The 16,645-nt window shown below is 44.8% G+C and overlaps 1 protein-coding gene across 2 annotated transcripts in view; it reads right to left on the bottom strand.

Moving 5' to 3' along the window:
* SIL1 (SIL1 nucleotide exchange factor) overlaps positions 1-16,328 on the bottom strand; it is a 218,238-nt gene extending 201,910 nt beyond the window's left edge. Inside the window, exon 1 of one of the 2 annotated variants that reach the window (XM_004420126.3) lies at positions 16,151-16,328. The gene's annotated coding sequence lies outside the window, so the exon portion shown is untranslated. The remainder of the gene's footprint in view (positions 1-16,150) is intronic. The other variant, XM_087429727.1, reaches the window with a different exon arrangement.
* Positions 16,329-16,645: the final 317 nt, after the last annotated feature.

Raw genomic sequence — 16,645 nt, 5'->3', positions numbered from 1 at the left:
CTATCTACTGGGGCTTCGGGGGAAAATAAATCAATAAATAAAATCTTTAAAAAAAAAAAAAAAAATGTTCTCATGGCACCAAATTCCTTTCTTTCAACACATTTATTACAATTATAACTTTACATTTATGTGTGTAATTATAATTTGACTAATGTCTATATTCATCAATACACTCTGAGCAGGAACTGTATCTGACTTGGTCACAACTGTATCTCAGGGCTTACCATAGTGTCTGGAATGTAACAGACACTATATATATATTTGTTGACTAAAAGAACAAAATTTCAGAGAGAAGGGAAACGAAGCTCTGTCCAAATCAAATGGTTCTGCTTAGAGAAGCTGTTCTCCCTTCTGACCTTAAGCCAAACTATTCTTCCCCTTCCCCCTTCCTCTTTCCCAAATTTCTTATAGAAGTTACTGTCTATGTCCTGCCATTCTCCAGGCGAGTGGTAGCCATAGTGATAAGCTGGCCTACAGCCAAAAATAGTCTAAAAAGATATGACCTTGTCTGAGTGCTCTGGCTTCCAAAATAAAAGTCCACAGCAAAGGCCCAGGCAGAAAGAAACACAAAAACCTTTACCCATTAAAGAGACTTTGCCAAACAACTAGCAGCCTCTGCAAGAAACAAGTGCTCCCCAGGGCAAGCAGTGCCCCCAAGCGACCCACCCAAAGGAAAAAGGGGAACAGAAGCAAGGCTGCTGAGGGCTGAGGTAGAAGCAGGTATACTGTTCCCTGAAGGGATTTTAAACCCTATCTTTCACTCCTTGGATAAAGTAAAGATGTGCCCAAACATTAAATATCAAAGTCTCCCCTGATGAGACAGCTTCAGAGGAGGTCTGCGGATGGCGGCTCAGAAAAGCAACACCAGCACCTGAAAGAGCTCACATAAAGCTCTAACTGAGGCCAAAACTCCCTACAGAAGAAGGAGGGTCTTGTCCTTGCCCTTCTACTCTTTAGGGTAGGCAGATGGGGGTGGGTGGGGGAAACAGAAGTATTTACCAAGCTCTATTTAGTGGCAGGCATAGCGATAGGTACTTCAGAGACAGGGCTGTTAGTGAAAAATAGATGAGCACATACACAGACAGGCAGCTGAGGCTAGGAAGGTTAAACAACTTGTCCAATAGCTAGTGAATGGCAAGTACAGGAGCAAACCCAGGTCTGCCTGAGTCCAAAGACTCTTTCCTCCTACCCCAGTGCTGCCTTTGTGGGTTATCTATGAGCCCAGCTCTGCTCCTCACCTCTTCATCACCACCTTTCTAACCAAAATGGGAATGTAGCTCCAGCAAGCTCTCTGGGTAAGGAGAGGCGGTCTTCCACGAGCACAGCCCACCACAATCAGTATGTACATAACTGAGGTACACCACCACCCCTTAGGTATGGAGCACGGTTCGCTGTAGGGAGTGGAGTTCATCATCTGTAGCTATGGGGATGAAGCTGGATTTTCTGAAAAGCCCAAATGGACCCACACAGATGAAGTCTCTGCCTTCCCCAAAACCCACTGGTGCTGGGTACTGGGATGGTAAACCTGCAACCCAGAGTACCTTAAACCATAAGATGGTGTGTGCTCCATCACAGCATGAGAGACAGTACTACAGAGCAGACAACCCCAGCTGAAGTCTCCATAGCTACTCTAGCTATGCAGAGAGGGTAGCAACTCCATACCTGAATCATCTGCATCCACATGGCATCTCCTGCAAGGTTAAGCACCCATTCATTGTGTTGTAATTCAAGGTTAACCCTTCCCTCTGCACTCATTTCAGGATCTGCCTCTTATCAAAAGCTATGCCAGCTGATTATTATAATGATAACTATTATGCTATTATAATAACATTATTGCTCTTTTTTCCTGCACTTGACATCTGTTGGCTGATAGGTTTAACTGGTACATAAGCAATAATTATGCAGTACTCTCTCCTTCCCAACCAAGCCTCTAGTGTGACTCTTAAAACTAAATCCAACTGCAGCAAATGCCCAGCCCCAACAGCAGTGGGAAACATGGCTCATCTGGGCTCAAACACCATAGTTTCAGTGGTCACAGTGCCAGAAACAGAGGTTCAACTATGTCCCTAATTGTTGACACACTCCCTCACTCCTGGGAAGGTGATGGAATTTGGGGGAAACACCAACCAGCAAGCAATTTATTGTTGAAAACCCCACCAGGGCTGGAGGAATCATACATAGGCCTCAGTATTGCAGAGAGACAAGCAGTACCAAATCACAATGCTACACACCACAGCAAGAGAAGGAGAGGAAAACGCATTTCTCTGCTGGGAGTTCTCAAATAAACGGTTCCCTATGAGCCATTCTGCCTGCTGCCCCACACACACTTCTTGGTAACTGCTGGTAAAATTGGCAACAGGGAGAGAACGAGAGAGCAGAGGGCAATCTTCAGGCCCCGATTTTGAAGCTGAGAAATTCATCAACCTGGCTGCTGGATCTTCTTTAAGCAGGGCCCACTAGGGGCCAAGATGCAGTCTAGAGTCCAAAGTGGAGAAAAGTGGAGAAGCAAGTCCCACTGTTGGCCAAAGCCCCTGAATCTACCTGCCACACTATTTATGACAAACAAGGTAAAGATGTGAGATTCTATCACTGCAGAATATCAATATGCCTGAATTACACATTAGCCTTATTAAAGTAAAGGTAACCCATAGCGAGGCTACATATAAAACACACATGATAAAACATACCTGGGGCTGGCCTGCTTTGTTCTCTACCTTGTAATACACAGGCCTTTTTTTTTTTTTTAGGCGGAAAGGGGGAGGAAGGTTATTTGAATTTAAATCACCAGTGAACACTATAATCCGTGTGCAAGGAGAAAAGGAACATTCAAGAGTGCCAAACACAGGCTTTTGAGACATGTGTGGCCGAGGCAGTAGTAGCCCACAGGGCTTTCTCCTTCAGCCTCAGCACACTGCTCTCATCGCTTGGGAGCAGGCAAGCCAGCCGGCAAAGCCCAGGCAGCAAAAAGGGGCACTGTCCCCTAGGTTAGGGAGAAGATTGCCCTCTCAGAAGGAAATTAGTATGAAGCAACAAAGAATGAACAAGACCAGTCATCCACAGAAGTAACTCATCTAAGGAGGAGGTTTGGAGAGGTGTTATTGAGGACAGGGACCATATTTGTCTCACTCACCACTACATTCCCATGGCCAAGCAGTAACTGACATACAGTGGGTGCTCAGCAAAGAACTGTAGGATTGAACAGCAACAAACAAGATTCCATAGGTTGGAACAGATTGACAAGAGGTAGAATCTAATTGTTCCTACCATAACCTGTGGTAAAAGAAGGGCTGTGGCCTGCAAAGGATACATGAAAGGGAACCTAAAGAATGAAAATGAGCCTCTCTCCAATACCTTCCTGGTGCCCTAACAGACTAACAAGTGTATTTTGTTCAGACTACAGATACAGCCCTAGAAGAACAATGCTGGGAGGAGAGAGAAGAGGGAAGGAGAGAGGGGAGTAAATGGGACAAAACATTTACTGAGTACTTACTATGTACATATATGAAAACCCCAGGAAGTTTTACAGATGAAGAAATAGAAGGAGAGAGGTTAAATAACTCATCTGAAGTCTCACAGCTAGTACATGGTTAAATCTGGGTATATCTGATCCTACAGCCAAGAGCTTTCTACCATACTTCACCTTGATTTCCTCCAGGGCTGAGCTGGTTTCCCAGCTAACCTTTCCTATAGAGGAGACGATGCTCTTACCTGTCCACACAAATCAACTCGGTAGTCATGTTTCTTAGAGTTAATTAGTTAACTGGAACTGTGGCTTAATGATCTCATGAATTTCATGTACTTGAGACAGCCCACTGGAAGTTAAACCTGGGTGAATTAGCTGAGTTTCTGGACCTATAAAGCTGCCAACCAGTTAGGCCCGGACTAAGCCATCTGCTGGTACCTATCTCTGGGACAACTCTCTTGGGATAGCACAAGTTAGGGCTGGGTGAGGAAGAGACAACCCAAGCATGTTCTCTACACACCCCCAACAAGTGCTCTTCAGAGACTGCAAAGGTGGCACCAGGAGGGGCCCAGCTCCGTGGTGTAGCGGTTAAGTGTGCACACTCCACTTCTGCAGCCCGGGGTTCACAGGTTCAGATCCTGGGCGCACATCAACGCACCGCTTGTCAAGCCATGCTGTGGCTGCGTCCCATATAAAGTGGAAGAAGATGGGTATGGACGTTAGCCCAGGGCCAGCCTTCCTCAGCAAAAAGAGGAGGATTGGCGTCGGATGTTAGCTCAGGACTAATCTTTCTCACAAAAAAAAAAAGGTGGTACCAGGAGCCTCTCTCACTCTGAACTGTCAGTAACGCAGAGAATTCTCTTTGAAGGCAACCTAATTCTAATTTAAGTAGGAATAGAAAAGGCAAAAAGTCAAGGATTTCTGCTTGGTCCTTAGAAGCAACTCAGCCTTCCCTCCATGGTGCTCACTGCCTCTCTGGAGCTTCCAGAGACCTTCCACATCCATCATATCAGGGGCAGCAGAGCAGAAAGGGCAAGATGATTTTCAATGTTGTATTCCGAAGAGACTGGTGGTGAGGATCAGCCAGTGTTTCTAATGGAAGTGAATACTCTGGACAAACTCAGGGGAAGCTAAGTAGTACTAAAACATACTGTCTCTCAGGGTTGTCTGTTTATTTTGCCTCCTATATGAGGGCTTTCATCAGTTAAAATTGTTTTTTTCAACGCTTCGGGAAGCTGATGATTCACCCAGGTGCACAACGGCTGCTGGGAAGACCTGTGAGAAGGGGCCACCCAGCAAAGGAAGGCTATGTATAGTGAGAAGGGTCTCCCAGGAGTGCCCTACATGCCAAGCCATATGTTGTCAGCATATTAATCCAAACCCATCTTGCGCACTTAACAATGTTTACTCTCCCTGGGATGTGGAGCATTAAATTATATCCAAGGACTACACAAGTCCTTCCAATTCTATTCCACACTTACTTCTTTGCTAAAAAGATTTGCAACCTGGAAACAAAGCCCTCTGCCTAATAGCAGCAATAATACTCAGCAAAGAATAGGAAAGCAGACTGTCAATTCAAGCTTCCCTAAAAGTTATGGCACCAATGGAGCCTTAGTTTACTTTATCTAGAAAATGGAGAAACCTACTATTGACCCCTTTTTTCCAGAGAAGACAGACCTACATTACTGCGAGTCCTAAAGAGGGGAAGGCTAGAGCCAAAAGAGAAAAGAGGGAACACCACAGCTCCACTCCTGCTCCAAGTGACACAGCTTTGAAAACCCAGAAGAGAATTCCAAAAAGAGAAGACGACCTCACTGCCACAAGAATTAAGAGCAAGGGGCATGAGTATGAAGTAAGGCTATCTGGATTAGTCACGGCTCTACTCTGACCAGCTGATATCACCCTAAGTTAAGTCATTTAGACTCTCCAAACCTCAATTTTCCACCTCTAGAAAATGGGGATGTTGTAAAGATCAGATAAAATAATGTATTTGAAAGCCTTTAAAAACAGTAAAATGTTAAAAAAAATGATGTACACTTGAAATTTATATAATGTATATAAATTATATAATTAACCAACGTTACCTCAATAAAAATTAATTAAATTTAAAAAAACAGTAAAATGTTGAACATACTTTAGGCCTGATTGTTATCCCAAAGACCCCGGGGGAAGAAACCCTAAGACACTTGGGGAGCAGAGAGGCAAGGCTGTCACCTCCAAGAGGCAGTCTACAGTGACTGGTTCCAGGTGTCTGCAGAGAAACCCACACTTCAGGAAAAAAGTGAGAACAGAGTGAAATTCGAAGAGGAGACCACACTTGGGTCTGCTCAGGTACATTAAAAAAATAATAATACAGGGGCCGGCCCCATGGTGTAGTGGTTAAGTTCACGTGCTCTGCTTTGGCAGCCCAGGGTTCGCCAGGTCGGATTCTGGGTACCAACCTATGCACCATTCATCAAGCCATGCTGAGGCAGTGTCCCACATAGAGCAACTAGAAGGAGGTACAACTATGACATACAACTATCTACTGGGGCTTTGGGGAGAAAAAAGGCAGATGTTAGCTCAGGGCCAATCTTCCTCAAAAAAAAACCAAAAACAAATAAATAAATGACTGATAAATAACAAAAATATAAAAATAATAATACATGCACACAGGTCAAATTTGAAAAAGCACACAAAAGTACACAGTGAAAAGTAAGTTTCCCTCCTCCCCATTCTCCAGCCACCTAGGGCCTGCCACCAGAGACAACCACTCTTTTCAGTTTCTCATGTATTCTTCCAGAGATATTCCAATCAGCTCATTTCTGCCTCAGATGGGGATATCACTGGTGGCAACACTTTCAGACCCAGAAGGTAATGCCAATCAAGTAAGCACTGCCAGGAGCCCTTAAGGACTATGAAAAGAACAGGACAGGGAGAGGACAAGATATGGCCCTGAAAAGGTTCCACGGAGGTGCAGTTTTCCTTCTGGCTATTATACTGCTTTGCCCTTTGGCTGACCACATTTAGGCAATGATTTTGTACAATATATTTCCCTTTCAGTTGTGCTTGTTCACCCAGAGCTCCTTCTCAGAGAAGCCATTAACAGGAATGGTCTTTGGGACCTTACACTGTACCAGCCTGACCACCATGCACTTAGAGGTAGACAGAAGCAAGAACAACCATCAAACCTGCCTCAGCAAAGGCTGCGCAAAAATCACAGAAGTCCCTAGGTCACCATCTTTCCAGGGACAGAATTACAAGACTGGATGAATCACAGACCACAGACGGTCTCTGCAGGACTCAGCCCAAGAGACTAAGTCAATACCCATAGACAATTACAGTACATTCTCAACCAAAGCTAGGCTTTCACCAAAACTTCCTCAAAAGCTTTCAGGTTATGTCCTCTCCTCCCCACTTTCTTCTTCCATAAGGAACTTAAATGTATGAAATTCCAGCCTCCACCCAAAGGTCACAAATGGGTAGCCTATAGGTTAAATCTGGCCCATAGATGTACTTTAGTAGTTCCTGGGGATTTCACATAAAAGTCTAGATTTCTGGCTTCTCTTGTAATATGAGATGAGGAGGCCACTAGAGCCACACTCACCCAGTAAAACAATAGGCTGGGTAGCACAGGAGCACTCCAGTTTGACACAGCACTACTGTTCCCTGTTGCCTCCCACTGACTGTTCCCTACCTGGCCCTGAAAACATCTGAGTTGGAGACTCCTGGCCAGCGAGTGATAGAGGAAGCTGATCAACTAGCAGGCACATCAGCTGACCAAATAGCAGGACTCCTGCCTTCACAAGCATTTATTAAACACTCTCTGTGTGCCAGAAACTGAGCTGGGGGCTGGCTACACAAAGAGGAATGAGGTATACAGTTTCTGCCCTCCAGGAATTTCTAATACAGTTGGGAAGATTTACTCTAAAGAATCCGACTGCTTCAGACACAGAGGGTTCTGGGAGTTGAGCATGCCAGATTCACTGTGACTAGGAATCAAGGAATGCTTCAGAGAAGAATTGGCATTTGAACAGGACTGTTATCATTTCTCAGGATTTCACGTATTCGTTCATTCAACAAGCATTTATGATGTCCGTGTTACACTCAGCATTATGCTGGAGACACAAAATAAAGCACAGCCCATGTCCTTGAGAAGCTCATATAATAAGAGACAAAACAACTAACCAGGATAAAGTATGCTGAATTCTATAATCAAAGTGTTGCTATAGGGACACAGATGAGGAGGTATCAGGCAAGACTCACTGAAGAAGGCAGCTCTGCAGCATAAAATAGGAAACCAAGAACAGGGTACTCTGGGCAAAAGAACTGGCAGAGACACAAACACGAGGCATGCTTAGAGGACCACATGGACCAGTTTATCAGAAGCAAAGGGTAAACATGGGTAATGGTAGAGAATATAATTAAAGTGGTAGGACAGGGATACACTGCAATAGGCATGGAACACTAGGACAACTGATATTTTGGAATTTATTCAGCAGCCAGTGGGTGCCACTGAAGGCTTCTAAGCATTAAGCATGAGTGTTCTCTGATCAGCACTGTATTTAGGAAGATCCCAAGGGGCAATGGTACACAGTGTCCTGGAGGAAGCTGACACAGAAGATAGGAGGAGGCTCCTGTAATAACTCAGGAGCAGTTACAGGAAACAGGGGAAGCAGTAAGACTAGGTGAAAAAGACACTGCAGAGGCTTGCCAAAAAATTTAAGACAATGGCATTTCTTTGAAAACATTTTTTTTTTTTTTTACCAATTCAGACTGGTCTTTCCCCAAAATAATGAGATTTTACCCTATTTGGTAAATACTATCTATCAAATAGTAATAATAGTAAATACTATTTACCAAATACTATTCATTTGGAATAGTAAGGCACAAGCTATAGTTATGGTGCTCGGGTTTTTAAAAAACTCAGCTTGAGATCAATATAATCGTGGGTAGTAGCTTCAGGGGCTTTTTCCTCACTCCCATCCCCACTGCCTCACTAAATCAGTCGTAAATCTCAAAGGGAAACAGCATAAAATCCAGGTTAGTGTACTTGACTGTGCCTCCCTGACCTTGCACAAGGACCAGAAACGGGCATACAAATTAGAAGAAAGCCGTGACAGAAGTCAAAGTTCCCTTAATGAGCTAATTGCTTCATGTCTGGCTGAAGAGCAGAAAGCAAGAGACAAAAGAACACACTGTCAGAGGGCCCCAGGCAGGCTCTGGACCAGCCAGCCCTGCTCCATTAAAATCCTCATCTCAGACACTGCCCAGGAAACAGGGCCCACTGGCTGGGACTCAGAAAAGCGAGAACTAAGCCAAGTAAAGAAGGAGACAGCAGAGAAGCTGTGAAGTTCCTTGCTATTCACGACTTTCAGTTATTTATCATGAGCTAACTATGACTATTGACCTGAATAATAAACCAACCAATAAAGACAGACAATGATGGGATGGATAAAATAACACTTGCTTGGTCAGCATAATTTATCCTCTAATCCAGTCTTGGGTCAGGAACTGGAAACTGCTGCTGTTGTCATTACTGATGATAATACAGGGCACTTACGTTGTGCCAGAGGAAGCACTTTCCATATAAATTCTCTCAATTCTCAAGACAGCCACAAAAGTAGCTATTACTATTCCCATTCTACAGATCATAAAATTAAGGCTTAGAGAAAATAAGTAACTTCTTCACAATCTGACAGCTAGTAAGTAAATAGCAGAATATGAAACCAAGTAAGCTGACTCCATAGTGTTTTGTTTGTTTGTTTGTTTGTTTTTATTTTTTTTGTGTGAGGAAGATCAGCCCTGAGCTAACATCCATGCTAATCCTCCTCTTTTTGCTGAGGAAGACCGGCTCTGAGCTAACATCTATTGCCAATCCTCCTCCTTTTTTTTCCCCAAAGCCCCAGTAGATAGTTGTATGACATAGTTGCACATCCTTCTAGTTGCTGTATGTGGGACGCGGCCTCAGCATGGCCGGAGAAGCGGTGCGTTGGTGCGCGCCCGGGATCCAAACCCGGGCCGCCAGTAGCGGAACGCGCGCACTTAACCACTAAGCCACAGAGCCAGCCCCTCCATAGTGTTTTTAAACCACTCTGACATACCATGCATTCCTTCACTCTCATTTTCTTTTAGAGATGTATTAAAGGTTTGCTTGGGTCACCAGATAAGGTCCACTGGTGCATTGGCCCCATTCTTTACAGAACACACTCACAGTAGTCTGGCCTGAGCACTATTTCTGTGTGTTTAAAACAGAGGAAAACTTCAAATTTATTTCTTCTGGGGTAAGAGCAAAAGGAAACACACTAAGAGCAAAAGGAAACATGAATAGGAGAAAAATCAGCATGACAGCCAAAAAACTCACCAGTGAAGGTTATAAGATAATGAACAACCCAAACAGTGGAGGCGGGCCTTCTCCCTCGCTGGAGATTTTTAACTGCAATGGCATCTTGCATCTTTATAAGGCTTTAAATAACTCTAACAACTTCTATGGCCACCTTCTATGAACCCTCTGGCTTGAGTCTCAGCTCTGCCACTAAATACACTGGTGGCCTTCAAAAAGCTATATGGCCCATTTCACTTCTCTGGGGCTCAGGTTTGTCATCAGTAAAATAAGAACCCATCAAATGCAAAACTGCAGCTCTGGGTGGCAACAGAACTAGAAAGGTATCTGTTGACTCTTCACTCACCCAAGTAACCATGAACATCCATCCCTGGGATCTGAACCAGATCCAGCCCTGATGTTTGCAATGAAACTGATTTAGAATAATCTCTTCCAGTGCAGAAACACCATGATTTCAGACTTTAGCAGCGAGCCCAAGGATGGAGACTTTGCTTCATGAATACCATGAAACCCAACTCTCCATGAGTATGAGATGGGGAGGGTCACAAAATCGACTTTAAATACCTTGCTTAGGAACTGGCCCCTTAAGCTTCCAATGTTTACTACCCACTGGATTCAAAGCGTGACCAATCAATGTTGTCTGTATCGATTGTCCTACTTTATGTTACTTCCACTGAACTGAAGCCTGCTGATTTTCTAGAGTTTGGTCAGACGGCTGCTGCACCCTTGGGAGCCTCATAGAAATGAGAAGTATAAGCATGCAACTACTCTCAGACGTAAAGAAATGTCCATTTAAAAGTCGGCTAGCGGGGCCAGCCCAGTGGCATAGTGGTTAAGTTCGCACACTCCGCTTCGGCAGCCTGGGATTCGCAGGTTCAGATCCCAGGCGCAGACCTATGCACTGCTCATCAAGCCATGCTGTGGCAGGTGTCCCACATACAAAATAGAGGAAGACTGGGCATGGATGTTAGCCCAGGGCAGATCTTCCTCAGCAAAAAGAGGAAGATTGGCAACAGATGTTAGCTTATGGCCAGTCTTCCTCACCAGAAAAAAATAAAAATAAATAAAAATAAAATAAAAGTCTACTAGCATCAGCCTTCCTCACCAGACCTTTGGGATGCATCTCTGATTCTTCCCCCAGTTTCTAAAACTCCTCTTCCTCACAAGACAGAAGGGCCAGACTACTTGCAGAAAGGGAAGTGGCTAGAAATGGATCAGTTCACTGACTCCTATGATGTTCCTCTGCCAGTGACGATAATAAGTGGTAATCAAAAGGCATAATCAAGAATATCCTCAGTCAAGACACAGCCAGCAAGCAGACCTCAGAAACATTCCCCTTCTCATTTCTCTGTGGGTATGATATGTGACATGGGCTAAATATCAGCCACTACCCAAAGGCTCCAACTTCTAGTCCAAGAACACCTGGGCCAAAACAGCAGGCTCAGCTATGAAAAAAGAAGACCAAGGAGGCACCAGAGAATCAGATGGTAAACAGAACACCTCAAAAGTCCAAGACTTGGAAGAAAATAAAAACAATAAAGAATAAACTCAATTATAGCCTCTTTGGATAAATCCAAGTAAAAATTCTCTCTCCCACCTCCAACTCTATTCCATTTCTTCTCCAACTTTCTCAACAGCATTAGGCTTTGAGGAAGGCAATATGGAATAACCTCAGAAAGGGATAAACAACTTCTGCTCTGAATTACTAGGAATATCAATAAGCAAAGCAGAAATGTCATTCTTACTAATCCTCACGCTCACAAACATCTAATGACCAAGGAGTTTACTGGGCCTGCTACAACCAGTAATGCTCAGTGATTAGAAACAGCTCAGCTGGTTGGAAAACAGAACTAGTAAGGACAAATTCACAGCTTTGACCCTCCTAAAGTCCAACTAACTCAAATCTTTCCATGACAGCCCTTAGCTATAGCCAGCCATCTCATAAGATGCCCAAAGAGGAGAGGGTAACAAGGGCACTAGCCCTAAGGCATCCCCATCCTGGAAAAACTTGGTGAGCTCTTCCACAGCAGGAACTCTTTTTCACTTTAGTGTCCCCAATATCTTCCACTGGGCCCGGCACCTAGTAGGACCTTGAGAAAATAAGCTGAATGGTCGAATGTCCTGCTGATGACTGCAGACTCATGGGGCCGGGGGGCAAGGGGAATAGCACAGTGCAACAGAAATAGCTTTGGAGTCAGAACTGGCTTTAAAGCCTGGCTGCACCAAACTTTTTGACCTTGGTCAAATCATTTAACTTCACTGAGCCTCAGTTCCTTCATCTGTAAAATGGGGATAATACCAACTATCTTAAAAGGTTGATGTGAGGATTGGATGAGATAATGCCTGCTTTTACTAGTTTGATGTCTGAGGCATTGAAAAAGCTTGTGGTAACAGTTGGACCTTCTGGATAGAAATCAAGCCTTGATGGGGCCGGCCCACTGGCGCAAGCGGTTAAGTGCACGCACTCCACTGTGGCGGCCCAGGGTTCGCCGGTTCCGATCGCGGGCATGCACCAATGCAACGCATGGCAAGCCATGTTGTGGCGGCGTCCCATAAAAAGTGGAGGAAGATGGGCATGGATGTTAGCACAGGGCCAGTCTTCCTCAGCAAAAAAAGAGGAGCATTGGCAGATGTTAGCACAGGGCTGATCTTCCTCACAAAAAAAAAAAAAGAAAAGAAAACAAGCCTTGATAACTATATTAGAAAGAGAATATAGGATAAAACCAAGCATTCTCAATGAGGGCACTATTGTTCCCAAGGAGGTGAAAACTGATTCTTGGGGAAGAAAAATCTTAGATATTACAACAATTTGTGGCCTCCAAAGGGCTATAATACATAAACAAATACAGAGTATAACTGTGGTATTAAAATTCCACTGGGCGGGGTGGGGGGACAATAAGGAAAAAAATGTCTCAAAAGGTGATAATGAACAAAATGTTGACAAACACTTGATTAGATATCCAAAGGGCTGACCCAGTTTCCACAAAAACCTGACCATGCTGGTACCCTGATCTTGCATTTCCAGCCTCCATAACTGTGAGATATAAATGTGTTATTTAAGCTACCCAGTCTATGGTACTCTATTATAACAGCCCATAACTTACTAACACACTTCTCAATGCCTCAAACACCAAAGCCAAGGGTACTATTAGGAGAATGAGGGCAGACATGGCCAGCCAACACAACCACACCCTTGTCTGTGAGCTGCCTAGTGAAACCCAAAGGAACAGGAACTACACATCTGGGTTGAACATAGTTCTGTTGCTCCTGGATTCTCAGTCTCCAAGGCAGAAAATTGTACAAGTGAGGATGCCAGGTGTAAACTCTTCACAAGCCAGGAAAATTCCAGGACGTTCTTCACATGTGTTCTGAGCAGCCTGAATCTTTTACAAGGTTTTTGTCCCAAAGACAAACTCAGTCACTGAAGCTAGAAATCAGGGGTTACCCAAAGCCCCACCTGAATGGCAACAATGTATTCTCCTCCTCCCCTACTCAACAGTGAAACTCTTGGTGGAAGTAAACCAAGAAAAGAAAAGGGCAGGATATTCTCTCTTTAGACCACATGTAATTAAAATAAGAAGGTCTATGTTGTGGAAGACTAAGGCTTGCAGCTTAAGGCCGACTCAGAAAAGGATAAGGTATTCATCCTCGCTCAGAAAGAGAAAACATTAGCTCCACAAGGACAGGTCTCCAAATTGACACCAAATCCAGGAGTTAGAGATGCCTGTGCTACCGAGTGTGATCTAAGCACCAGCTGGGGCCCCAGAGAAAAATCCCCAGGAATAAACAACCAAGAGGCTGGCATTATAAGAATGCTCAAATTGGCTCTCCTGAAAAGAGGCTTACTCCAAGAGGCAGAGAGCATCTGCAGCACAGCTTCGCTTAGGATAGGAAGAAAATGAATGAAGAAAAAGAGAGGAGGCAGGATGAGAAGGTCAGAGCATGAATCCACAAACATAATGAAAAGAGAATTGGAAGGCGTTCACCTATTTGGAAAAAGGTACAACTTGCCTTTAGAAACTGTCATTTTTTTTTAATATTCTCAATAATAGCAAATCTTCACTCTTCGAGGGTAAAACAAACAGTTATTGCATTCATATGTCCTGAGCTTTCATATGTATTACCTCATTTAACCACACTTCAAAGTAAGCATTATTCCCATTTTCATGCAGTGGAAAACCAAGCCTAAGAGGTGAAATAACTTGTCCAAGGTCACATGGCTAGTAAGTGATAGACTCGGAATCCAAACTCACTGTTCACCACACTCCAAAAATCTGTTAGTCCATTTCAAAAGAACTGTTAACTCATCTGAAGACAAGTCAGGTGATAAGGATGCTTAACCATGCCATTTGAGGTTAAAAAAAAATGCAGTATGGTAACATGTATTAATAAGATTGTTCTCTCACATGGTTCAAAAATGTCACTGTAGAGCCGGCCCCGTGGCTTAGCGGTTAGGTGCGCGCACTCTGCTGCTGGTGGCCCGGGTTCGGATCCCGGGCGCGCACCGACGCACCACTTCTCCAGCCATGCTGGGGCCGAGTCCCACATGCAGGGACTGGAAGGATGTGCAACTGTGACATACAACTGTCTACTGGGGCTTTGGGGGAAAAAAATAAATAAATAAAATTATTTTTTTTTAAATTGTCACTGTAGACAATTTCAGAGGTGGATTTTCAAAATTGCTTTGGACAATGGCCATATCACTTAAATGATGCCACTCTCAACCCCCACCACCCACACCTACAAATACCACTCTAAAGGAGAACAACACTCTTTGAAGGATTCAGTTCTGGCATGTTTATTTTAAAACCCATTTTGTAACTTTTCCGTTTCATTTCACTAGCCTTTTTTCCTGCCAATGAAACACACCAGCAAGTAACAGCTGGCCTTCCAAGACAGCAGGGAAGAGGAAGAAAGCAGGAATCAGAGCACAAGGCAACTTTTCATTCCCAGTCTAGCACATCCCTACTAACATATTCCCCATTCCCGCCATCTATAAAATGGGGGCAAGTAAGTCTTCTCTGTAGCCAATTTCATCAGAACAGCACATATATTAATTAGCAGATTAAATTCACTAAACACCAAAAAGAAAGGTTAAAATAAATCTGGCGTGGCAACACCTTAAAAACCCAACAGCCATGTTCTCAACTGAAACCACAGACCAAGCACTGATCTATGTTATACAAACATCCTAATATCCTCATGCCCTGGCTTCCAACAAATCCTATCCAACCCCCAAATCTGGCTATACTTTTATCAGAAAAGGAAAAAACTTGGGAGAGAGCTAAAGAGACACACAGATACAAAACATCTTTCACACTGTCAAAACAAACACTGTTAGTGTTTATAAACACATCAGTTTCTTCTCTTACAAAACACGGAGGATTCCTTCTCCTGCCTACCTAGTCTGGGTTAATCTAACCCCCTCAATCCCCCAAAGCAGTTTGGTTTTGTTTTATTGAGGTAGGAACACCAGCTGGGCTTGAATCGAAGCCAGGCATTTTAAAATAGTTTTTAGAAAACTGATCTTACATATGGGTCGTCGATACGTATTTTTTTAAGTCATCAAACGGCTGGCCCTCTAGCTCCTATAGTGCGAAAGAAGCCCCCACCGGCCTCTCAGATTTTGGGCATTTCCTGACTCCTGGTCTTTCCCACTAGAAGCCCCATTCCAGGGATCATATGTCAACTGATTCTCTCCTGTCTTCTGAAGAGGAGAATCTCAAAGTGAAGATTTTGCCACCACCCAAATCAGAACCACCTGGGGAGGACTGCAAGTACCCTCGCTCTACTTTATCCGAAATCCCTGTGGGTAGAGCCTCCTAGGTGATTTGAGACACACCAAAGCCTGTAACCCCTACTTTAAAGGCAAGTCTTCCGTCTACCAGGACAAAGGAAAACACAAGATAGGAATGGAAATACGACGCGGGTAGGGCGCAGTGCCATATGGTGAAGAGAGACAGAGGTCTAGGCCAAGAACCAGAATGTCAGCACTGGAGCGGTTGGACAGATACAGAAACTGAGGCCAGGAAAAGGCAACAAGGAAGGAAATTAAAACAGATGCGGAGCCAAAAGCCAGTCTCGGACCCCCACTGCCTCATCTCCTGGCATTTAAGAAGGGTTCTTGGGGACGTTCTGAGTAAGAAAGTTAGGGAACGCGTCCCTTGCGCTGAGAGGCCAGGTCTGCGGAACTACTGAGGAGCGCGGGGTCCACTTGGACGTCCCGGTTAGGAGAACTAGGGCGGATGTGTGGAGACCCCAGAACAGTGACCGGAAGGCGCCGGCGCCGCTGGCGGGAGGAGGCCGGGCAGCGCCCTGAGCCCCCCCGCCCAGCTCCATGGCCGGGCGGCCCTCACTGCCCCTACCTTCGGCTTCCCGCTCGGCAGCCGAGGGGCAGACACAACCCCCACAATTCCAGGCGGCCGCAGCGGTCACCAGCTCCCGGTGCGCAGACGCGACGGCGACCGTCTGACCCGGTGCGCGCGCGGCTATTACGTCGCTCGCAGCCTCGCCCAATTGCCGCCTTTACGGACGGCCACCAACCCCCTCTCTCCCTTTCGGGCACTCGGAGTTGTGAGCCCCGCCTCGCCCTGTCTTCTGACAAGTCCCGCCCCCTATCGTCTCCCTGCGCAAACCTCCTGGAACATTTTTTACTGCGTTGCATCATTTTTTCTCCCCTGTATCCCTCCGCCAGAGATAGAGACACGTGTGAAAGAGATGCCCACGGGCGTGGGGTTGTTTCCAAGCTAGACCAAAATGGAACTTCGAAGTTTGTTCACTGATTTCCGAAAAGCCTAGTTTCTTTCTAGCGGAAGGATCCTCAGAAAGAAACCAGAAGGGGTGGGGAGTAAAAATAAATC

Source organism: Ceratotherium simum, chromosome 4 (assembly GCF_057802395.1).
Source record: "Ceratotherium simum simum isolate JZ-2026a chromosome 4, ASM5780239v1, whole genome shotgun sequence".
In the NCBI taxonomy this organism is placed as follows: Eukaryota; Metazoa; Chordata; class Mammalia; order Perissodactyla; family Rhinocerotidae; genus Ceratotherium; species Ceratotherium simum.
This window is presented reverse-complemented; position numbering and strand designations above follow the sequence as displayed.